Raw genomic sequence first — 24,965 nt, forward strand, 5'->3', positions numbered from 1 at the left:
GAAATAATTTCTCAGATAACAGCAGAGACTGTGCCATACCACAAGACATGGTTAATAAATCTAGAGAGCAAACAGATAAAAAAAAGAGAGGAGCCAAGGAACATGATGGAATCCCAACACAGGAAACAAACGGAATCCATAAAACAGATGCAAACAGATTTCCAGGAGATTAAAAACTCTATTGAAAGTCTATGCAACAGAATGAGCCAATGTGAGGACAGAATTTCAGATATAGAAGATAAGATTGCTGTTAGTGACCAGGAAAAGAAAAATTTCTTTAAAATTGTAAGGGAACACAAGAAATCAATCCAGCAGCTGCTAGGCGATGCAAAGAAGAATAACATAAGACTGATCAGAGTCACTGAAGAAACAGGACAGAGTTCAGATAACATAAAAAAATCTGTTCACAGAAGTGATGGCAGAAAACTTCCCAAGCAGGGGAAAAGAACTTGACATATAGACAAGTGAGGGATATAGGACTCCAACTAGCCTTGATCAAAAAAATTCTACACATAGGTATATAATAGTTAGGATTCCAGAAACCCAACAGAAGAACAAAATTCTACAAGCAGTTAGAGAAAAGAAACAAATCACATGCAAAGGAAAGCCCATCAGAATCACAGCAGACTTCTCAATGCAAACTCTCAAGGCAAGAAGAGCTTGGAGTAATGTATTTCAAGCCCTAAAGGAAAACAGCCTCCAACCCAAATTGATGTACCCTGCAAAATTATCTTTCAAAATTGATGGAGAAATAAGATACTTTCATGACAAAGAGCACCTGAGGAACTTCATGAATACCAAACCAGCACTCCAAAAAAGGTTACACAATATCCTAAGAACAGACAATGAGGATCACAACCCCATGAAGCCCAGCAGAATGAATCTGTCAGGTGTGACAAGAAATTACACACAAACGGGGAGAATCCAATAAACAGAAAAGGTCATGACAGTGATAACTCAATATGTATCAGTTATAACCATCAATGTTAATGGTCTCAATTCACCAATCAAAAGAAATAGACTGGCAGAATCGGTCAAGAAGCAAAATCCAACAATATGCTGCATAAAAGAAACACCCTTAATTCAAAAAGAAACTCATAGACTGAAAGTTAAAGGGTGGAAAACAATGCTCCATGTGACAGGAACCCCCCCCCCAAAAAAAGCAGGAGTAAGCTATCCTCTTTGCAGATCAAGTGGATTTCAAATGAAAATGTGAAACACTCTGGTCCAGAGAATTTCAGATAAGAGATAGTCAACTTGTATGTACAAATCTATTGTGAACATGTGTTTTCATTCCTCTTAAGTAAAAACTTAAGAACAGAACTGTTGGATCTTAACAGTAATACAAGAAATTTCAATATTTCTATATTATTCCACAATGGTTTTATCATTTTACATTCACATTAGCAGTATTAGAAAGTTCTAACTGGTTCACGCTTAAACTGACATTTGTTCTTTTAAAACTTTTAACGTCATCTCCCTAATAAGTGTATAATTCAATCTTGTTATTGTACTGATTAGTATTTTTCTGATTCTAGTGTTGCATACCTTTCCTTGTGCTGTACTGGCTATTTGTCATCTTCTTGTGTCTACTTTTTAATTGGGTTGTCTATTAATTAGTTGTAAGAGTTCTTTATATATTCTGGTCATAGGTTATATGCCTTATAAACATGGTCTATTTAAGGACTACTTTTCATTTTCTTAATGATGTCATTTAAAGTTCTAAATTTTAATGGAATCTCATTTATCAATTTTTTTCCATTTGCTGAAAACACTATCTTTTCCTCGGCTCTTGAATTGAGTTTATATTCTATAAAATGTTAATGTTAAATAATCTTTCAAAACTCAGTGGACCATATATGTGTGGTTCTATTTCTAGATTCTCTGTTTTATTCCAATGATCTATATGTCTTTCCTTACACCAACACTGCCTTGATTACTGTAGCTTTAGAGGAAGTCTTAAAATTAGGTACTCAATGTCTTCCCAACATTGGTTTTTTTTCTTTTTACTTTTCTAGGTCCTTTGTACTCCTACATAACATTTAAATTTAAATATCCAATTCTTCATTTATAGCAAGTATACATAGACTTGAGTTTTTTTATATACCTTGTGTTTTCTAATCCTGCTAAATTCAAATACAAGTTCTAGGGGCTCCTAGAGATTTCTTAGTATTTTCTCTGTAGATGATCATTTCATCTACGTAGAAAGATTTTACTTCTACCTTGCCAATCCTATTCTAATTGTGTCATTTTATTGCCAGACTATTTTGGTTTGGGCCTATGTTTCAAAGTTTAATGGATAGATGAAGAGTAGGTATAGCTGCCCTATTCCCCACCTTAGGGAGAAAGCATTGTATCTTCTCCATTCATATATGGTGTTTTTGGTGGAAGTATGGAGTACATGGCTTATGTTTTGAGAAGGTTCTGTTCTACTTCTAGTCTCCTGATAGCTTTTATCATGAACAGCTACAGAATTTAGTCCAATACTTTTTCTCCAACTACTGACAGGATCATATGGCTTTTTCCTTTCTTCTGTTAAAATGATGACTTTTGGGGGTGGATCTTCCAATGCTGAACCAAAACTGCAATCCCTATAATAAAACCACTTTCTACATACTGACTTCTAATAGTTTGACTTCTAATAGTTTGTTTTGTTAAACAAATTTTTATCTATGTTCATACTTTTTTCTTCTATTACCTTTATCCAGTTTTAGTATTAGCACAATGTTGATTTCCTAAAATTAGGGGAGAAGTGTTCCTTCTTTTTTCTACTTTAAATGTTTGACATGATTTATCAGTTAAAATGTATATGACCCTGTTGTTGTCATATAGGTAGGTTTCCAAGCTAGGAATATACTTCCTTTATTTTTTTATTCTTTTCTTTGCAGGTATTTAATGTTTATTAGAACAACAGGAGATATGCACTGTGCTCTTGGAAGGTGAATGTTCACTTGATCTGTCTTTTCAGAACGCCACAGGTTTGAGTCTCCATCAGCAGAACAAACCTAGTCTTCACACTCACACATAAAGTCAGCTCTGCAGTGCTCAGGGAGGCCACACCCTGAAAGATGCTGGCAGGCTAACAGCCAAATGAATGTCCACTGTCCAGGCCTCTCAGGGAAAGGGTTTTTCAGTTCGTTCCACTCCCTTTTTGCACTGTCAGAGAGCTCCTTAGCTTCTTCCCAGTGCCCACTGGCCAAGATGGTGGAAATGTCACTCAGCACGTGTGCAGCCGCTGCATATCTGATAAGATCCTCTCTGTCTTGGAAGATTTGGGTTTTCCGATTGACAGTATAACTAGGAAACTGCATTCCGCCAAGAGTGACCAAAAGCACTGTGGAAATCTGACCTTGACCACCACAAGCACCTTCTTCTTCTTCTTCCATAGAGTTGCTCAATGTATACCTCCTTTAATAAGTGCTATTCAAATTTTATATTTCCTTCAGAGTCAGTTTCATTAGTCTTCCAAGGTACTTCTTAGAAGTTGTCAAACTTATTTCAAAAAAGATTTTTGTAACATGTTTTCTATATCCTTTTGAATTCTGTAAAATCTGTGGTAATGTCTTCTAGATCTTGATATTGTAATTTTTAAAATGTATAATTGATATTGTGTAATAGGAATAAAAGGTCTAAAGGAGTAGGGGAAGTAGGAGGGGTAGGGGAAAGGAAAGAAGGGAAAAGAAAAAATATGAGAAAAGGGAAAAAATAGAAACAAAGTCTTTGCAAATAGGGAAGGGTGGAGGGGGTGAAGGTAGGGCAGGGGAATGGGGAAAAAAATAAGAACCAAGATACTCATGTAAAGGTACAAGATCCCACTGATGAATGTAACTGTATTTTATACCTTAAATGTACCAATAAACTTAATGGAAAACAAAAGTTCAGCTAAGAGATACTAAATCGCTTCTATGTTCAGAGATGCTAATGAACAGCACCCAAGTCATTTGATTACTTCCTTATCTTGATTTCACAATAAACCTGATTAAAGGATTTCAAATACTAAAATAGAGACTTTCTTAGTAAAATTTTTTCACTAGTTCTGGATGAATATGACCCACTTTATATGACTCAAATCCTTTTCCAAGATGTACAAAAGTATGCAGCAGCTCTGTCACATAATATACTGTACATACTGCATAACATACTGCAGTTGTTGGTCAGGACAATTACACACCAAAGTACTAATGTGGAAAAGTGCTGAGTGAATGAATACAAAGGGAAAAGAGCCAACTGATGAGCACAGCAAAGCAGGCTGTGAAAAATCAATATTCATGCACACTATCTTCCCTAATGTACCTAAGATTCTGTCCTATCTGCTCACTGCAAGTTCTTTGGTTGGCCATCTTAGCTGCCCTACACTTGCTAGAATAGTGTCAGGCAAGAAGAAACCCACTCAGCAATATAATTGCAGAGACAAAGGATATTAGTGCATGGGTATGGTTGAAAGAAGATTTGCTGGTGATGTTTCTAGTTTGAGATAGTAAATAGTAAAGATGGATGGAGTGGTTCTAACAATCATTTGGGTCTGGTCTAAATTTATTGAAATAATAATAATAAATTAGCTTTGCTAATCTTATTTCATTTACTACAATAAATCTTTTGAAATTGTTGTTGCTGAGAATATCTTTATCCTTGTCTTCAAATCAGTTAAGGCAGTTTGTTCAGGGTGATAAAATGGAGATTTACACAAAACCATATGCCACTAACCAGCAAAACTCCAGACTCATTCTTATGTCCTCTGCCTCCAGCATTTATAGCTTTTCTACTAAACAATGGATTCTCTTGCTAGTGATGAGTTAAATCTTTTTCCGTCCAATGAAAAAATGATTTGGCTCCAGTTTTTCATTCCCTCTTGGTTGTCTTATCTAGTGGTTGTGTTAAACCTTATGGGCCGCACTGGTTCTATCTGCTCTCAACACACCTCTCTCCTTATTCCAAAGAAGTAACTAAACAAAATGGCAAGCATGAGTAGATTTCCTGGCCTACTGTCTTATTTTTGAGTGGTCTCTGATTTTACAGCAGTAAGGAGGGGGAAAAAGTACATCATTATGTGTGCCATCTGAATTTCTCTCCCTATGTTGCCATGCATATTTATAGAGAAATCCCAGTTGCTGTGTTTGCAGAACATAGAGCTGATGACAGCTAAAGCCTTTGATTCTTGTGCCCAGTTTTTTTGGCTCTCTTATATAGGCTCAAGTGAGTGACATCTGCCTTGCAGTTCAAGCAGGACCCATGTGGAATAATACAAGTCTTTGCTCTTCTCTTCAGTGTAGGTAAATCTGATGTCTATCATACAGAAAAAGTTATTGATGAGAAATCTCCTGTCCTTGTCATTTTCTATGTTCATTTATCTGACGATATTCACAGATATTCATCCAGATTTAAAATAAGAACAGTACATTTTAGAGTTTCTTAAATATGTGAGAGACCTAAGAGCCTAAGCCAGAGACTGACCAGAGACCTGCGGGCCACAGTCTAAACCAACACATGCTTCTCTCAGGTCCTCTATACTTCTATCCCTTTGAGTGGACAGTAACAAACCAAAGATACCTCTGTTCTTCTTGAGTTTGATTAGAGTTTCAAGAGTTTTGAGTTCATAACCTTAAGTACAGTTTGCCTATATTAGCATTTGTTTTTTTCCAATAAATAATTTTGACTTACAAAGTCATCTGCCTGTATACTGACTAATGTAGAACTATATGCTCTTGTTATACTTGTTGTTGTTTTAGGAATTTGAGAATAGAGGAAAAGGAAGTAGTCTAGAGAAGCTGATCTCTTGTCTATTCTCAGATTATCATTCAGCTGGCTTTCTTCCAACCATGAAAGTAGAGTTTTGGACATTTATTTAGCTCAATTCCTAATTTTCCATTTTAGCTAGCCATGTGTTTGAAAGCAAGAGTAAAAGATAAAGACTTATTTAAATCTTCATTTCAGTCAGTTTGGCCCTTAGGTGTACTTCCACATCTGAAATAAGGGCTATCTACCCTGTGGTAAAGCTAGAAAAACTCATTTCTGTGCTTTTATATTTCAACATCATTATCAACTAAGAAGTGAAAGATAGATTGCTATTAGATACTACTGAGTTTTTTCCCTAATATAAATAACTAAAGTCTCTATCTTGACTACTTTTTCATATATGAAGGTTTATTTATAAGAATAACTGAAAAGATGAAAATAAATTTTCTCATGGAAAATTATTTCTTCATTGGAAACACTAAAAATGGAGGATTTTCATATCTTTTCTACAAATGCAGCTTGCCTTTATAGAAAACATCTGTGGCTCATGGCTTTGAGAATGTCAGACTCCTAATTATCACTCACTGAGCCTGTGCCACACATGGCAATAGGGGCTGCGATTACAGAAATAAGTTAGACACAACTTTGACCCCAAAGAATTCATGCCTAGTATTAAAAATAGGTAGTTAGAAACCTACTTTTAGTGCAAAATTAGAATTATCTAGAATGAAGCTATAATAATGAATAAAGGGTGCAGAATAAGCTGGGCATGGTACACAAAAGTTTTCTAGAGTCATCTAGAGTTTTCTAGATGTTTCTAGAGTTTTCTAGAGTCATGTCTAGACTCTAGGGAGTCTAGTTGGGTAAAAGTAATGATTTACAGTGACAGTTCAGTTTTGCTGGACCAGAACATGTGCAGATCATCTAACACAGTCACTGAAGATCATGAATAAGAAAAACTATTGTTAAAAATTATATGGAGGGCTGGGGATTTAGCTCAGTGGTTCCTTGCAAGTGCAAGGTCCCGAGTTCAATCCCTGGTACAAAAAAAAAAGCCACATAAAAATTATATGGAGGGTGAGACAACTTAACTAACAATGACAACAAAATGTGATCAGTATACAAGACAATAGAAGTGAACACAAAGTCCAAACTGGGTATAGAGGAGAGGACTTCACTCTGCTGTGCAGATTAGGAAGCCTTCCCAGAAAAGTGGTGCTTTAGCTGAGCTATAATGAACAGGAATTTTTTCCTATGGTCAGAGAAACAGGGGATAAAAGGATAGCTAATGAGAGACTTCATAGGAGAAGATATTGCAGATAAAATGGATAATTTGTACTTAGTTACTGGATACTTATTATGTGCTAAAAACTGGATGTAATAACAATCAATGGGTTTAGGGATTGATTGTGGATAATATATACAGCAACTTGATAGGCTTTTTTAAAGGAAATCACATTTCATTCTTTCATTCAATAACTTGCAAAAATGAGTTCCTTTTGCAAGCACAGTTACTATTGTAGGTTCTTTGCATGACCCACATTGCCCAACTTGACTAGTCCCTGACAAGTGCTACAAGTTCAGATCCTGCCACAACCACTTACTCTTGTCCATCTGGCCTTCTTTCTAATTTACAGGAAAAAAAGCTCTTGCTTCTCCTAGGACAGTTACATTTACTTTTATATTTACATTTACATTTACTGTTGCCTCTGCCAGGAGTATTCGTTCCTCAACATTCAGGTCTTGGCTCAAAAACTTTGAGAAGCTATTGCAGAGAGGTAAGTTAATTAGATATCTTGTAGGCAGTTAGACGGGGCCAGCCCACAAGGAACCAACACAGAAGACAGTGAAGACACATTCACTGAAGGCCAGCATTGTAGAAGGAGAGAAACTACCTCATCCATGTAGGATAAATAGCAGTGATTGATATTCTAAATAGGTATCAATCATCTGGGTAGGGGGGCCAAAGTATTTACCCAGCCTTTCTAGGAAATATCCCTGACCCACCCTTACTGAAAATCCTTGTACGCTTGCTATGTGACTTGCTCCCCCATTTGACCCCCATTTAATCAATATTACCTGGGTGACTGTACTTGTAATCTTATTGGTTGGTCATGGTTTTGCCCCATCTCATGCCCACCTTGTAAATTTCCATTGGGTCTTATAGTTTTGTCCCACTTTGTACCCACCTCACCACATGGCTTTGCTGTATAAAATATCTTTGAAAAGTGGGGTGAGTGGGCAACCTACTTTCAGGTGTTCCTTCTCCTCCTAATAAATTTTTCCTACTCTTAACCTCCGTTGTTCCTGGAATTCATTCTTTGATTTTAGAGAACACAAACTCACATTTTGGATATCTAGTAGTTTTGGGAGTTGCATCTCTTCCCCCTATATCAAAGCCTCTCATTATCATCCTAGGTAGCTGTCCACCAACACACCTTTCAAGCGTATGACTGTCTCTCCTTGTTTTGCTATCTCATGGTATTTGTTAATCAATCTCCACATTCTATTCATTCTGTTCATCCTATTCATTCACTTTGTACAATCTACCTCCTCCAACAAAACTATGGAAACAGGTATCTGTTTCTTAAACCATGCTCTTGTCTTAAACCATGCTCTTATCATATATCTGTTGGATAAATGAATGAACAATAGTTATGGGAATGAGTAAGCTGAGGAGTGTTCATGATCACAAGAAATGAGACTAGTGTAAAGGGTTTTTCTGAGTGAGAGTCTGCCAGAGTAGGAAACTGAAAGTCTCAATTGATGAAAATATAGTAACTAATCTATGAGGAACATTATAAAATTTCTTAAGCAAAGATCATAACACAGTAAATATGACTATATACCTTGTGAATGTTTATGCCATCCTGGAATTTTATACCAATGAATTTAAAATTTCATCTATCTAACACTATTGATACATTTTTTTGTTTCATTACAGCATAGTAGTCATGATCTCTTTTCTGATACAAGACATCTTTCAACTCATTAACTATCATTCCTTTGGCTACAGGTTTCATGCTTGGCTCTCAACTGTATGATTAATGTACTTAAGGAAATCATGGCATGAAAGACCAAGACCAAATAGACAGGTACAATATATGCTATTTGAAAATACTTCACTATAATACTTGAGGATTTTGCAGCTATCATATACTTATTCCTTATTGATGTGGTTTCATAGAATTTTACTGTTTGTTTAGTTTGGTTTGGTTTTGTTCTGTTCTGTTTTGCTGTGTGTGCAGGTGTGTGTGTGTGTGTCTGTGTGTGTGTCTGTGTGTGTTACTGGAGACTGAAACAAGGGCCTTACACATGTTAGGCAAGTGCTCTATCTCCAGCCCTTAATTTTTTTAAACAAAAGAAATACGCACAAGACACAAATATAACTTTTTAAAAGTCAGTCTTTAGCTAACATTTACTTATGCAAATAAGAAAATAAAGTTTAACAGAAGTAAAAAGATAAGTGTGGTGATGTTAACTATATTTTTTAAACAAAACCTGTAGGGAACAGGGAAAGGGTACATTACTAGAACCTCTGTATCAGGTCCTAATCTCCAGAGAGCCATGATAGCACAAGGTGAATTAATTAATATATAGACAGAAATGAGACTTAAAGAAGAAGCTAAGCTTTGGCCTGATCAATGCTACTCTGGGCAGCAAAGACTCCAGGCCCTGAGCTTGACACATCTTTATTCAGAACATCAGCAGAAACGAAAGTAGTAAATGACTCAGAGGGTGTCTTGTCAATGATCCTAGAACAATGAGGAACTATGCAGAGGAAGATTGGATTCCTCCCAGGATGTCTCCAACTGGTGTAGTTCTGCCCTGGAGCATCACAGCATCACCGGACCATTGAGGTCTAGCTGCGACTGGAACTAAAAATGGAGTTATGTATATGCATATCATAGCAGGCCTATAGGCAGGAAAATTAGGCCCTAATCATGATTTAGTTATGAAATGATTTTTCCCTAAAATCATGTAGAATTGCTCCCAACAAAAACCAGTTAAAGAAAATATGCACCAACCAGATGAAGAATCTTGTAGCTTATAAAAATTATATCCATATAAAACACAAAAATATTTGGATAGAATTCTTAAATTAATATAACATAATGTAAAATAACCTTCATAGAGGAGTAGTCCCCCTGTATCCACAGAAGATACATTCTAAACCCACAGGGGCTGTCAGAAACTGCAGATAGCACTACACCCCTTGTATACTATACTTTTTCTATATATTCATACTGATAGTAAAGTTTAATCTATAAATTAGGCAGAATAATACATTAACAACAGCAAGTAGGAATAAAATAGAAAAATTATAACTATATTCCCTTTATAATTTTATGAATGGAAGATCTGTTCTTACTGTAGACCATAACAATCATGGTGTACAATCTTTTGTCTTTACTAAGTTGCAAACTTTCGAGTTATATATATAAATTTTCTGGGACTTGAATTTCCAGCATCACTGGTCTTATACTTTGGGTCCATTATTATTAAAATAAATGTTATGCCATGGGTAAGGCAACTGCGAGGGCCAGAGCACAGCACTGAGAATGGCCTAAGCATCATCAAGCCTCTGCAGCAGATGTGAACATAGACAGTAAATCATGTCCCAGCTGCTGCAGTTCCAGGAAGACTGATGACATCTACAACCACCACCTATCCCAAAACACGTGTCCTCATTCTATCTGCCTAAATTCCTCAAGGCCATAATCCCTTCCTTCCTTTTCAAATACTTTGTTCTCTGCCAACTCTATGCTGGGTCCTGTTTCAGATTCAGCCTGCTCACCAGCCCAACCATTAAACAAGTCTGTTGCTCACATGGTACCTGCCCAGGTGGACTGCCTCTATCTCTCTCTCTCTCCCCCTAATACAGGTCACTTGAACTGAGATATTACAACAGTATTACAATTTGATAACTATGACAGTTACTGAGTGACTAATAGATGGGTAAGGTACTGCCAAGTACCTTATGGATATGCCAAGTAAAGGGATGATTCATGTGCCATGGTAGTACAGGATGGAATGGCATGAGATCTCATCACGCTATTGAATTTAAAACTTGGGAATTGTTTATTTCTGGAATTTCCCATTTAAGACTTTTATACTATACTAGTAACTGAAACCTTGAAAAACAAAACAATATACAAGAAAGGACTACTGCATAGCATGTTGAATCAAAAATAGACTGGAATATATTGATCTTTATCCAAACGACATTAATTACTTTTGAACTGTATGACCTTTGGCCTCTCCTTTAACCTTACTAAGCCTATGGTTTCTCATTGGTTAACTGGAAAAATCAACAGCATTAATTCTATCTCGTAAGAACAACTCTTTGCCAATTGGAATTGATTTATTATAAAACATTTTATTGGAGGTAAGCATGGTGGTGCATGTCTGAAATCCCAGAGACTTGAGAGGCTGAGATAAAAGTATCACAAGTTCGAGGCCAAGCTGAGTAACTTAGTGAGATTGAGTCTCAAAATACATAAGGTCTGGATTATAGTTCACTGGCTGAGTGCTTGCCTATTGTGTATGAGGCCCTGGGTTCAACACTCAACATTGGAAAAAAAAATTTATTAGAATGTCCCATTAAAATATTCATGTGAAAGTCATTTATTCTCAAAAATTGTCAGGCCAGGATGTAGCTCGGTGGTGCTGTGCCTGCCTGGCAAGCGCAAAGTCCTGAGTTCGATCCCCCAAACCCCAAAAAAGAAAAAAAATTGTCACCTTGTTTGCAATATACTTTATCCTATGGATTAACTTGAATATCTCATCATTGGAATAACTGATAGAACCCACTACTGTGTTAGCAAGTGTTTGCAGGAATTGATAACTCTACAATCTTCCCAATGAATGATACTTAAGAATTAAAACTAAAAAGTTAAAATGCTGTTCTTTGAGGAAGTTACAACTCTCATTTTGTTGTCTTACACTGCATTCAGAGTTCACCATGATAAGCCATGTTTTTGTGAGAAAAGACCTAATGAAGTTTCATTACAAAACTTATTTAACAAAGTATATATATTTATTAAACTTATTTAAGAAAGTATAAAACTATAAAGTACGAAAGAAGGAAATTATTTTTTTAAATCATGAAAAAGGAAAGGAAAGCAAAATGAGTGAATGAGAGTTTGTAAAGAGAACAAATGAAATGCATCAATGAAATGGAATAATAACTCTGAATAATTCATAGATAGCTAGGATTCCAGATAGGACATCCATGAGCAACATTTAGTACATTCAGTAGTTTCATTTCAATTCAAAAATTCTAAATCTGTAAAATTTAGAAATGCTAAAATAACATAACTTTTTTTCTGGCTCATGGACTTATCATTGATGTAAAACACATCACCGCACTTCCTCCACTGCTTCATGTCTTAAGTGATACAAGCCTATGGATGGTCTCACACATGGCTACAAATACTACCTAGCCCATTTGTTCCTGCATAATTAGCAGCACTCAACAAATATTATAAATAGCAACAGTCATTTCCATAAGTTTATTAGGATATTTGTACTCTTTTATCTAGAGGGGTTTTTGAGAGAGGGAGGAGGTGAGAGTTTTATGATTTTTTTTTTTTTTGAGAAATGGTCTCCATGTGAATTCCAAGGTGATCTTGAACTCACTATATAGCCCAGGTTGGCCTCAAACTGATGGCAATTCTCCTGGCTCAGTCTCCAAATTTCTAGGATTACAAGCATGCACCACTACAGCCAGATAGAGATGTTTTTTATTTATAATTGCTGCTGTAAACAAAAAATTGCAGTAGTAGATACCAATCTATTTTTTCACATATTTGGGGATAAAAGTTGATGTGGTTTTTATTTGTAATGCATGGTCAAAATAATTTTAGTTTCACATTCACTTGATGTTTTTCATGATCAAGTGAAGATCTGGCTAAAAATTTTAGGACTAGGGGGTTCCCATAGACAGTTGAATCATGTGTTCACACAGCCCAAATTTCCTGGGCTTAGGGTCATCCTAAATGTCACAATCAGCTCATACCCTACCATTACACAACCAAAACTAAATTTATAAATCTCACCATTGCTTTTATCACTAAATAAAAATGTTATGTTATGTTATGTTATGGAGTAGAACAACATGAGCATAATAGAAGCTGTAAGCCTCTTGTGCTGGGGAAGATAGATCTAGTGGAATACAGTCTGATGGAATAGTCCACGAGGCTGCATTTTTGTCTTTGTTTCCTCTTGTCCTTTGATAAGTCTCTACATTCCCATAGTTTATTGCTTGTGTACCCTTTTCCTGGTGATATTATTTTTCTACTGATAAAACCAACACCTTAATTGGAATTGGAATTTCTCTGTACAGAATTTCTGCATATTTCTTGGAAGTATAATTTCCAGTTAAAACACAATCTTTATGTTTACAAAGACTATGGTAAAAAACCCAAGCTTGCCTTTGTTCATATCGTACTGTTTCACAGAATGGTAACCACATAAATGGAGAACATGATTGTATATGTAAAATAAAAAAGACTTCCCCTTCTCAATTCCCCCCCAAACATATGCACACATACACATTCGAAAGCATTTAGCAATGTCTCCAGCCTAAAACCAAAAATGTCCCCTTTCCTTTTTGTAAGACATGTTAACCACCAATATCACCTTAGAAAATCAAATGGACAAAGAAAAAGTCAGAAAAAGAATAGCTCAATTAGTATGAGTTCTGGTGTTAGATCTAGTTTTGAATGCCAGCTTTATCATTTGAAAGTTCTCAGTCCTCAGAAAAAATTACTTCACTCTGGTTCTTTCTTTGGTGCAGAATAAGACTAACCACTTAAGCCATAGGATGGTTATTAAAAGTTTTGCATGCAATGCAGTTAGCCCTGTACTTGGAACATAGAATGTACTTCTGAATTTGTTTTTAAAAGGACATACTAATCATTAGAAAAATACAAATTAAAACTACAAGATATGACCTTGTGTTCGTTAGGATTTTTGACCACTATCAAAAAAAAACAAACCCGAAAATAAAATATTAGTGAGGATGTGGAGAAATCAGAATCTTGCGTACTATTGGTGGAAATATAAAAATAGTGCAGCAGTCATGCAAAAACGTATGGATATCCCTTAAAAGATTAAAAATTTAGTTACCATATAGTTTAGCATCACACTTCTGAGTATATATCAAACAATATATATATAACAAAATCTTAAAGAAGTAATTATACAGTTATATTCATTGTACCATTATTTCCAATAGCTAAAATGTACATCTCAAATGTCCATTGATAAATAAATGAGTAAAGAAAATGTGGCATATACATACAATTGAATCAAATCTAGCTCTTTAAAAATTAAGGAAATTGCTGGGTATGTTGGCACATGCCCATACTCCCAGCACTCTGGGAGGGTGAAGCAGAAAGCTCACAAGTTTGAGGTTTGACCCCAGCATGGGCAGGTTCGTGACTTAGAGAGATCCTGTCTCAAAAATGGGGATGTGGGGCTCTGAGAATGTAGATCAGTGCAAAGGCCCTATATTCAATCCCTAGTGCCACACACAAAAAAAGGAAATCTGTCATGTGCTATAACATGGATGAACCCTGAAAACATTATGCCAAATGAAATAAGCTCCACTTATCTGAGATATCTAGAATAGTCAAAATCATGGAAACTGAAAGTAGAATGGTGGTTTCCAGAGAGTTGAGTGAAAGTGAAATAGGAACTTATTGTTTGAAATGTAAAGAGCTTCAGTTTTGTAAGATGAGGAATTTCCAGAGATATGTTACACAACAATACAGTTAGTACTAGTAAACTGTACACTTACAAACGGTTGACAGGGGGAGTTTTATATTACATCTTTTATACCACAATTTTAAAAAATAGGGGAAACTTGAAAAAGTATATTGTAAGGATTTCTCTCCAGTTCTTCTCTAATGCCAGAATAAAGAATGGAAAAGACAAAGAGGTGAAGATGAAGGAAGCCAAGAACAGCTTTCAGTTCTTAAAGTATGTTCATGGCATTCTTTCAGGTTCCAGGGAGAGGAAAATATGTGTAATGGACAGAAAAGGTGACTCTAAAGCATCTCTCCTCCCTCATCTTCAGTATACTCTAAACAGAAGACTAAAATCAACCTGTCACGCTAACCAAGTGCTGAAATACGTTTACGTGCAGAACTATACCTCAGAATTGGAAATGGGTAGAGTTGAGTAGAAGGAAACAAAACTTTGAAAGGGAGGAAAGAAGAAAGTGAGGTAGAAAAAGTCTACAGTTTGAATTAAGATGAGTTTGTATCCTCTTTCTACTACTTGCTTGTCTTCTCTGAGGATTACTCTATTTATCAGTAAAATAGAAACAATCATCTTATTCTCACTCAGATGTGATGACAATTAACCCAACATACTGTGTTTCAAAAGTTCCTTCCTTCCTAGGAAGAACAATATACATTTCACTCTGTGATTTCTACAGATAAGCAAACTCTAGCTAATAACTCCCTACAGGAAAAAACAGTTTCTACTTTCTTACTCATTGAGCTAATTACTTATTACCCTGATACCTATTGTTAGTCTTGTTTATGAACGTCAATATTAATTCAGTACAGGACAAACTGAAATAATTCTTACCTCCAAAGTGAAAATCTGCCAATTTATCCCCTGAGCACTAAAAGTAATAAATTAGATGTTCTTACATAAGACAGGGAAACAGTTTGCTTCTTATGACAAATAATAGCATTGAATCATAACTCAAGAATGTGATCCTATTCATTACTGTCCCCTTTTCTAAAGATAATCTTAATTACAGTATTTACAAAAGGTAATAACTACATTTTTTTCTACTCCTAAGAAGAAAGGAGGAAATTTCACCATAAAAAATAGAAGATAGAACAATGTCTAATAAGCCTGATATGATCATGGTTTTTTTCCCCCCAAAGAAAATCATGATTTTACTTCATCGAGGTTTTTAATTAAAGGTATTCCATATTCTAAAGTAAGATGAGGGGAATGTCCACTTGAATGCCTCTTGGAGTCATATTCACAATACAGTACTTAAGAGTTAACATTTCCCAAAATTATTTTTCAGTAATGTGACTTCTCATGTTTTGTTCTTCTGTGTATGTTCTAGCTTCACTAATAAAATACATTCTTGCCTATTGTATCTGAATGTTGAATAGAAGAAAACAGAAAACAGAAGAAAAGCTAAGTAGAACTCGATGAATATTTAGTCATGTACAATATTCCAAAACAGCTCTGACATGCCAATAGCTTAATTTTGTTGTTGTTGTTTTTGTGGTACCAGAGATCAAACTCAGGACCTTGCGCTTACAAGGCAGGCACAGTGCCACTGAGCTAAATCCCCAGCCCACCAATAGCATAGTTTCTATATCAGTTATTTCCTGTATTGTAATAATCCTTCTACGGAGAAGTTGATTCACTTTACTACTAACCTGTTGTAAATATTTGATTACATATTTTGGGTCTGTATCTATCTTGTTTTATTTTAACATGAAATTTCAATTAGTATCTACAATATTTACAGAAGGATGCATACCTAATATCAAGAGTCCTCATTTATGATCTTAAGCTCACTAAAGGAAAGTTAATAGATAATGTTGGCATAGTAAAAGCAAATAAGTAAATGAAATTACAACTCTACCCTCAGGCATTGATTTTAGTAGTTCATGATAAACTAATATCAATTTCTTTTGCTAGTGTTCTCTGACCACTAACAGCAAAGAAATGGTTTCACTTTGAACTTGCTGTCAACATATCCTGCTCCTATGCAGACAGTAGAAAGAGAAGAACTTGTGTGTGTGTATAAGAGCAGAAAGAGAAAGATGAGTAAATGCAAGGCTTTCAAGAAAGTAGAAATTTCTAGAAAATCCCCAGAATCTTTCTTTTACGAACTCTATAAATACTCTTTGTGAATCATCCAGCCTGACTGTTAGCGGTCATCTAGAAAATCCTTCGAGATGAGGAACTTGAACATTTAAGTAGAACTAGGTGACACATGCCTTGTCATGTTTTCTTATGTCTCTAACTAAGCCAATAGTTTGCCATGGAGATTGCTCCTGAATCAGATTTCATTGCCACACCTCTATGGTTAAGAAGAATTAGCACTAGAAGTAGAGTTTGGATTGTGGGAATAACATTTCAGTGATGTGACTTTGGACAATTTTTTGTAATTCATAAGGTCTTACTCTCTAAAGCTGTCTAAAATTTATGCCTTTAGAGACTAGGGGATACTAAATTTAACAAGAATTCATAAGTCCAAATATAATTCTTTTCAAGGGGGGAAAAGGTGCCTACTGCAGGCCCTTACGTGAAGATATTCTATTGAGTCAGGAAGATGTAGAAAGCTCCACTGTGCAGCTTTAGGTCTGGTACCAAGAAGAAGAGACAGTTGATTGAGGTTGAGTATGTCAACGAAAGGAGAACCGCAAATGGCTCTCCTGGAGTCCTTACATTGCTCCTCTTTTCCTCAAGGTCACATACATTTGGCAGAGATACCTAGGAGTGACACAGCTTGGCAAAAAATCACTGAAGAATGCAAGGAAGACAGTAACCCAAAATGTCCAGAGGATGCTAGAAAAAGCCATTGCCCTAATAATACTCTGCAATAAAGTCCAGGAGCGAGGATTGTGCCAGAGATTGCATAGGAAGAAAAGGTTAAATATAGAAGTATAGAAAATATTAAAAACTGTTTTTATTCACATAATATATGTTCACTGTTGAAAGTTTAAATGTACAATTAGAAAAGCAAGATTAAATTATAAATAATCATAAAATAAGCTCACTACAGTTAAGTAGAAAAATAAAGACTTAACATTTTTCCGTATAATATTCTATGCTTTCATATATAAATCTATACACAAATACATAATTTTTAAAAATAGGTTTATTCAAAAGTATTGCCAGTTTTCAGGTTTTGAAGAAATTTTATCTTGTTGATGTGAGGTCTACTGGTTTTTTAAGATTTATAGTGACAGGGCCGGGGATTTAGCTCAGCAGCACTGCACCTGCCTTGCAAGCACAAGGTCCTGAGTTTGATCCGTGGTACCAAAAAAAAAAAAAGATTTATAGTAACCACCTTTAAATATGGAAGTCCTGTGTTATTCAAATGTTTACTTCTGCAGTTGTAAAAAGCATTGAATATCACTATTGGTGGGCTGTGCTTAATAGACAAGTCTTAAACGGTGTATTTGTTTAAAATGATATTTATATAATTTCTTGTAAATCATTGTGAAAGGGTCAAGAAATCAAGATAGCTCTCATTTGTTTCTCTAATTTCCATTTAAATTGTATTCATCTCATGTTAATACAATTAACTTGTTACCAAGCAGAAGTGTACTTAAAATGTACAACCATTTGTAGTCTGCATATACTTAAACCTGGTTGAAGATTTTTTGCTGAGTAGACTGTATTCATCACAGCCAGCTGTAAGCCTTGGACCTTTACCTGCAGCAAAAAGTTTCAGAGTTTATACTCTGAAATTTTAGAAGTAATGTCATGTAATTTTAGAAGTAGTGTTTTGTTATGAAGAATTCTCAAGTTGCTTACAAAGCTAACCTAAGTAGAAGTGGGTGTACATGTTTTTTAAGACAACAGGCTTATGTGCTACATATCTCTATCAAGGTGATGTTTACATTACATAGTAACCATTTTAAGGTGAGCAGTTCAGTCTCCATTAGCATATTCTATCTAGTTTCAAAAATATTTTCATTACCCCAAAAGGAAACCTTGGACCTATTAAGAAGCTGCTCTCCATTCTGCTGTCCCTCAAGTCCCTGAAAGTCACTATTGTGGATTATATCCAAGAATAGGACTTACCTATTCTTTTTATTATTTTTTTTCCTGTACCGGGGATCAAACTCGGGTCCTTGTGCTTGTGAGGCAAGTGGCGGAACCACTGAGCTAAATCCCCAGCCTGGACTTACCTATTCTTGATATTTCATATAAATGGAATAGTGAAAGGGAACTTAGTGTATGTTTCCATCTAATGACCTGCCTCTTCTCTCCTGGCTCCTTCCTCTGTGCCTGAAAACAGTCATTTCTCCCTGATTCTACTTCCTTGGACCCTTTCAAATAATTGTTATGATAAGAGAAGGAAACTTCAGTATAATAACATGTCTGAAAGAGCTTTGGATTCAATAAAATACTGTGTACTTGACAGGAGTCAGGAGAAAACTTCACTGGTCTAGGGGCTTTGGGCCCATCTTCACAAAAGAGAAGAGTTATAGCATCGTCAGCAAGTTGACCACTGAAATCTACCGCCTAAGCAGGAGGAGCTGTGAAGTCTACAAATTTCACCAGCAGAATCTTTAGAATTTGTGGTCATACTGCCTGTATTTCATCACTAATGATTCAATACTTACTTCCTGACCTTTTATTTTATCCTCTATGTTAAACTGCCTAAGCTACCAACATTGTGCATGTAGAAATTTCAAAACCTCAAACTTTGGAAGGATTGCTATAAAAATTAGTAGCAGAAGTATAAAATTAAAAAAAAAATTGAGAGTCCTGGCCAGACTTCTATGAAAAATGCGAAGAATGTCAATTCTTTAAATGAGTGTAGACCTTAGAACAACTGAAGTTTGAAGACAACAGACAAAGGGATTCCTTATCATTACGCATGGCGAAACAGTATTTAACAGGAAAAATAAAGTAGAACCTTACAACTTGTGTCTGATGTTTCTCTTTTTCTATCAAAAAAAACTTCAATGAAAAGTTCCAATAACTCAAAAGTAAAACAAGCATATTTAAGATGGAGCTAAATTCTATTTGATAGGGAATAATAAGATCCTTTAGTTATTTTCATTGTTCAAGTGAAGTACTTTCCAGAGCACTAAAGTTAGGAATTGTTCACATCGGCAATGGACTGTCTTGAAAAACTGTAGAGACTGGGAGAGACACAAGAGAATGAATATGGTCATATGCTAATTTAAAAACAGAAAACCATCTGTCTTCTAGGAACTACACACTGAGTGAGATCCCCAGAGGAGTTCCCTAATAATTGCTCACCACAGAAAGGTATGGATGGCTTCCTGCTAACACTGACTGGATATAGGTATTGATCTTTCTTGGCAAATCCTATACAAATGTCAGAAGAGAAAATTAAATAGAAGTAATTAAGTTTTAGGAAATAGAATCTATTGAGAAATTTTGGGGATATATTATTGTTGAAACATAACAGAACTAAATTACACATAAGTCCAACCCTTGAAAAAGAACTTTGAAAATAAAAGTTTTAGCAGAATTCTGCAAAAACTTCACAATCAAAATCAATAAGTGTTGGCTGGAAGGAGTGAGCCCTGGGCAGAGGCAAGACAAGTAATAAAGGAAAAGCTGGTTCTCATACCTCCCAAGGGTTGATCCCCTTGAGAATCCCAGATTACACCATGAGAGGTTTTACATAAGACTCAAAATAGACATCGGGTCAAGAGAGTCAGGGCCTTGTCACAGGCAAATGAGACCTGTGTACCCTTTAAAAAGCCATACTCGTGTAAAATTCACATACAGCCACTTCAGCTGATTTAATCCAGACTTTATCTAGCAGCCACATAAACAAGAATTCTTACACTCCTTCAAATTAGTATCCAAGTTAATATTCAAATTAGTATCCTGTTTACAAATATGGCCAAATAATCAAGAGATACCAAGAAGACAGAAATAGCAGTACCAAACTCAAACAGCAGAACTAAAACCTTAACAAACACAATATAGGGCACCAAATAAAGTGCTAAAAATAAGTATATTTAACATCTTCAGAGAGATTTCAGGGAGTTCTAAAACTATAAAGAAATGAAATGCAGATAGGCACTAAACATTAATAAAGACACTTAGGATTATTCCAGTATTGAGGTCCTAGGAGGTGGCAGAGCACTTACACAGCACATACAAGGCCTCGAGTTCAATCCCCAACCTGTAAAAAATAAAAATGACTTTTAAAAAATTAAAATAAGAAGATGAGTTGGAAAAAGGGGAAGCAGTGATCACTTCAAGTCAGCATGAATTCACGTCACACAAGTCATGCCTCAGTTATTTCACTTCCTTATTTTGAGAAGTCATCAGACTGGTAGATCTGGGAATGCCAGTAAATGAAGTATCTGGTGTTTATCAAACCATTAAAAAAATTATTCCATGACATTATAATCTGAAAACAAATTATATCCCACCAATGACTGATTGATATCAGTTGTAAAATTTAGCTGATATCAGCTAATAAAAATTTACTACGCCTAGTAAATTTCAAGTTTGTCCTTTCCTTCCAGGTTGTAAGTTTCCTGAGAGAAGAAATCATTTTCTGCATTACACTCAACCTATCCTCATTGCCTAGAACAACACTACACAAATGATAGTCTCAATAAATATTTATTGAATGATAACTAAACAACAATACAGTAATTAACACAAAGTCTTTGTGTAAAATGTATGACTAGCCGTCTGAGAGGATGAGGCAGTAGGATTGTAAGTTTGAGTTCAACCTGGAAAACTTAGTGACTTAGTGAAACCCTGTCTCAAAATAAAAAAGGGCTAGGAGTACAGCTCAGTGCGAGGGTCCTGGGCTCAATCCTCAGTACTGGGGGAAAAAAATCATATATGAGATGAACAGGAAGTGTTGGATAAACTATATCTCCTTTCTAGAGATGATAAAATACTCAAGTAATCATGCCCAGCTCTGAGGACTGCTGATGGTACACTATCCATTTTTCCCTTCAGACTGGCTCCTGTTTCGATGCTTTCTGGTTTATATTTAATTTTCCTAAATTTGGACTTGTCTCCTTTTCTTCCTGTGTCTTTGCTACATATACCATATACCACACCTCTGATAATATTTGTTGAACAATAACAAAAGGGTCCCAAGGAAAAGACCTTGACTCAGTGGCTCACTCATACCTACATCTATTAGTCAGCTTTCCTGCTGCTGGCAAACAATATCCAAGGTCCACAAATTAAAGGAGGGGAGGTTTAATTTAGCTCATGGTTTCAGGGGATGGAGTTTATGGTTAGCTGGCTCTAAGGCAGAAACATCAGGGCAAAGGGGCATCACAGAGAAAAGCTGCTTAGTTCGTGGTGGCTGGGAAGTAAAACAGGAGAAAGGCACCAGAGAGGAATGAGTGAGGGACCAGGTATAGTGTCCATGACCTACCCAGGTAAACCCAAAAGTGCACTCAACCAATTCCCAGGGCAGATCCCAAAGTCGACTGAGTTGACACTCAACCAGAACTGCAACCTCCTACTTCTTAACTTCGTTCTCAAAAACATTTCCTTAACTCTCCGGCTCCAGCCCCCGAGCGCAAGGGGCGGGTTGCAGCCGCCAGGTCAGGACGCGGGTGTCGGGAGCGGATGCTACCCTGGGCCGAGCACGCGGCCTCGTTGACTGCAGCTGCAGCGCTGTCCTGCTCACCTTTTGAAAGAAAATACAGCAGGGAGCCCCAGAGGGCCTGCCCAGGCGGGGTGTGTGTTGAAGACAACTTACCGGGATAACTGGTGCCTGGGAGTGACTGGTAGTCCTGGTGTGAACCCTCAAGAAGGCAGCGGGCAGAACGACATGAATCGGCAGACGAAGAGAAGGGCCAGGACAAGTGGCCGGAAAGGCTGGGGTGGATGAGGCCTGGGGGGAGCTAAACCAAGCCCACACCAGGCTACCCAAGGCCCTGAGGCAGCAATGGAGCTAAATCAAAGCCCCCGCCACTGATAGCTGAAGAGGATTCACACCTTGGGTATTCTGAGTACATGACAGGCAAGAAGTTTCCTGCTGGAGAGATCCCTGGCCTTGACCTATGGGATCCCAAACAGCTTGGCGAATTTGCTGCAAAGAAGCCCCCGGACAGTAAAGACTGGGGCACTCCAGAGACATTCGACTGTTCTCACAGTGGATGCACAAGGAAGCTGAGGGATAAAACTGCCCTGCGGAAGCACCTGGTGGTGTACAGACTCCGAGACCAAGTCTGCGCAGAGTGCGGGCGAGCGTTCTCCGAGAGCTCCAAGCTCACCAGGCACTTCCTGGTGCACACCGGAGAGAGGCCCTTCCAGTGCACGTTCTCGGCCTGCGGGAAGCGCTTCTCCCTGGACTTCAACCTGCGCACGCACGTGCGCATCCACACCGGGGAGAAGCGCTTCGCGGGTGCCTTCCAGGACTGCAACAAGAGGTTTGTGCAATCCAACAACCTCAAAACCCACATTATAACCCATGCGAAGATGGAAAAGACTCACTGAAAACAGACATGGACCCGGTTCTCCAACAGGATGAGCATTAATTAACAGAGCGATCGGGAGAAACATGGCAACCGTGAGAGGCTCAGCTGCTCTATACTTTGTGATACCATCCTAAGAATGTTGGCAACAGAAAGGTCAGGGATAAATTTACTCCAAAAGTAATGCATATTATGTATTAGATTGCTGTCTATAATACTTATTTTCGCATGCTATTCACATGAAGATAATTTTGTAATTTCCAATTGTGTGGCTTTTACCTTTTAAAATGTACTTTTTGGAACAGATGATTATCTCAGAATGAGTATTTTGCAGTAGATGGTCAATTAGTGAATAAATAGTTAAATAATGTTTATTCTCATTTGATCACTGTATCAAATTATGTTGAAATCATGCAATTTTTTGTGAGTGCTGTTAATCGATTTGAATTTATTCTAGAGTTTCAAACACATTTCCTTAAACTATATTTCATCTCCAAATAAAGACAATAGCAAGTTCATAATTCCACCTATACAGTACAACTATTTGGCATATAAGCAAAATGGCAATATTCCCTTCCCCAAAGTCTCAGAAATTCCAGTATTTTTCAAAAGTCTGGGGCCGAGGATTTAGCTCAGTGGTTTCGTCGCCTGCTGCACAAGCGCAAGGACCCCGAGTTCGATCCCTGATAACAACAACAACAAAAAAAGTCTAAGTCAAGGTCTCTTACTAAGATACAAAGCAAACTCAGCTGTGAAACTCTCTAAAAATAAAAAACAAGTTACATAATCCAAAGTACTTATAGTAAAAGGTAAATATTTCCATTCCAAAAGGAAGAAAGCAAAGGATAGAAAAAATAGGACCAAAGCAAGACCAAAAATCCAACAGGGCAAACATTAAGTTCTACAGCTTCATATCTGGCATCCAGGCCACATGGTGAGATGTCAGTTCCAGAGGGCTTGGGTGCCCCACACACAGCCAATCTCTTGGGCTGGCTCCACTCATGGCTTGCAACTTTCTTCCGCAGACATCTGTGTTTCTGCTATTTCTAACTTCCTAGAGTCCTACTGCGCTTCCAGTTTTACTCCCACAGCTTCAGGCACTATCCTTTCAGTGGACGATACCTGGTTACATAAAACCCAGTTGAAAAATAAATATTGTGAATTAATAGGGAAGATGAAATGACACATGTGGAAATGCTTGTAAAAGTTAAAAATACACGGGGCTGAGGATTTAGCTCAGTGGTGCCACCACCTGCCTCACAAGCACAAGGTCCCCAGTTCGATCCCTGGTACAAAAAAAAAAAAAGAAAGAAAGAAAGTTAAAATGCATAAATTCCTTAGTTAAGTCTTGAGGGTAAATTCTCCTGTGTCTCCAGCAATAAAATTTGGCAATTTTTACCAATACTAATTGTAAATGCTAAAGTGAACATGAAAAGGGTTAGAAATAGGTTGTTTTTGTCATATTCTTAGAAGTATCAAGGCCCATTAATGTAAGTAAAATCAGAGATTTGGGAATATTTTAACAGTACCCATAACTGATGAACAGCTTTCTGGTAAACAGCATGCCTAGCATCTCTTTCTCCTACAGATGTAATGACCTGAGTGAGAGAGCTAAAATATTTTTCTTTATTCAGTAGCAAATCTGTACTGAGGTGCTCCATACCAGTGCATCATGGTATTTTTCAGTTACTTACTGAAGTATTCCTCTAGGGTACCTGAAACTTTAAAATAATTTTCCTGAACCCAAATATCTACTTGAAGGATATGCTAACAAAGGAAGGAAGGAAAGGAAGGAAGGAAGGAAGGAAGGAAGGAAGATAAAAGGAAAGAAGAAAGGAGGAAGAAAAGGAAGACAGAGAAGAAATTAGGATATGTTGTGGGATAGTGCTAGTACCTATGGATGCAGTATTCAGATCCATCCTATGGACCCAAGCACCAGGCCCCTCCTGGCTCCATCCCTGAAGACTCAGTGCAAGGTTAGCCAAAAGCAAGCTCTGCCTATGTGGATCCAGGCATCAGGGTAGTACCTTTGCAGGTACGAGCTGCAGGAGCACCCTG

The 24,965-nt window shown here is 36.9% G+C and overlaps 1 protein-coding gene and 1 pseudogene across 1 annotated transcript in view; one reads left to right on the forward strand and one right to left on the reverse strand.

Annotated features, from left to right (window-relative positions):
* The window catches only part of LOC101708968 (uncharacterized), a 102,974-nt gene that overhangs the window by 30,673 nt on the left and 47,336 nt on the right, over nt 1-24,965 (reverse strand). The gene's annotated exons all lie outside the window — the stretch shown is intronic.
* On the forward strand, nt 21,851-23,046 carry LOC101709344 (uncharacterized; annotated as a pseudogene).

The sequence above is a fragment of the Heterocephalus glaber genome, unplaced genomic scaffold (assembly GCF_053883595.1).
Source record: "Heterocephalus glaber isolate CG9 unplaced genomic scaffold, H.glaber_assembly_v1.0 deba00001553, whole genome shotgun sequence".
NCBI lineage: Eukaryota > Metazoa > Chordata > Mammalia > Rodentia > Bathyergidae > Heterocephalus > Heterocephalus glaber.